We start from the raw sequence: 1,093 nt of genomic DNA, 5'->3' as shown, positions 1-1,093 counted from the left end.
TCCTGAAATGGATGAACATCCACTAATTCTTTTCGGTTCATTGATTCTATGTATTCCTTCCATCTTCATTTGATGCTTACTGTATCACTCAGTATTTTGTCCATGGAATACTTCAATTTGTAAGTCAAAACCTGAATTTTTCTTCAGTTTTTTCAACTTGAGAAATACTGAGCGTGTTCTTCCCTTTTGGTTTTCTAACTCTAGATGTTTACACATTTCATTTTTATACTCTGTCTTCTTGAATTCGCCTTTGAAATTTTTTGTTTAGCGCTTTTATTTCATAATATCTTCCAGTCATTTTAGCTTTTCTACATCTAAGAGCAAGTTTCAGAGTCTCTTCAGACATTCAATTTGGCCTTTTCTTTCGTTTTAATTTCACTTTCTTCATGTATGATCTCCATGGCACCCCACAACTCTTCTGGTCTTTGGACATTATTGTCCAATGCATTAAATTCTGGTTTTGAGATTGTCTTTACCTTCAGGTGAGATATACTCAAGGTCATACTTTAACTCTCTTAGACTTATTTTAATTTTCTTCCTGCACTCATTTTTTTAAAGTGTTTTATTGTGAATTATGTGATAGTTTACATGGGAGAACATTAGTTTTACATTCATTCTATCGTATATCGTTTCATTGCCATGGTTACAATCCCCTCCATGCATCATCAACCAACTATAGGGTGTACCCTGCAAGCCTGCCTCCTGGTCGTCAGCACACAGCCCTTCTCCCTCTCTGTGTCTAAAGTCCCCAGCTGCACCATCTCTCCACGTCATCATCTCTGCCTCCATCTCAGGCATCACTACTTCTCTGGGTAGGGTCCCACTCTCTGCTCTTCTCCCTTCATGGTCCCAGGGACCTCCACTCCTAGACTGCAAAGTTAATCACTCCCCTCCTTGCTACAAAACGTTCACCTTTATATTTCCAACCCTCACAATCAGTCCTGATAACAATTTTTCACTATTGTATCACAAGAGACCTATCTGCATTTCATTTCATCAGCCCTGCCTAGACAGATTGGATACTACTCAGTGGAGATTCTACCTTCTTCCACACCCTCTGGATCTAGGTTCCCTCTTGAAAACTTGTAAGCCA

The sequence above is a fragment of the Chrysochloris asiatica genome, unplaced genomic scaffold (genome assembly GCF_000296735.1).
Source record: "Chrysochloris asiatica unplaced genomic scaffold, ChrAsi1.0 scaffold00044, whole genome shotgun sequence".
NCBI lineage: Eukaryota > Metazoa > Chordata > Mammalia > Afrosoricida > Chrysochloridae > Chrysochloris > Chrysochloris asiatica.
The sequence above is the reverse complement of the archived record's forward strand: the minus strand, read 5'-3'. Positions refer to the sequence as shown.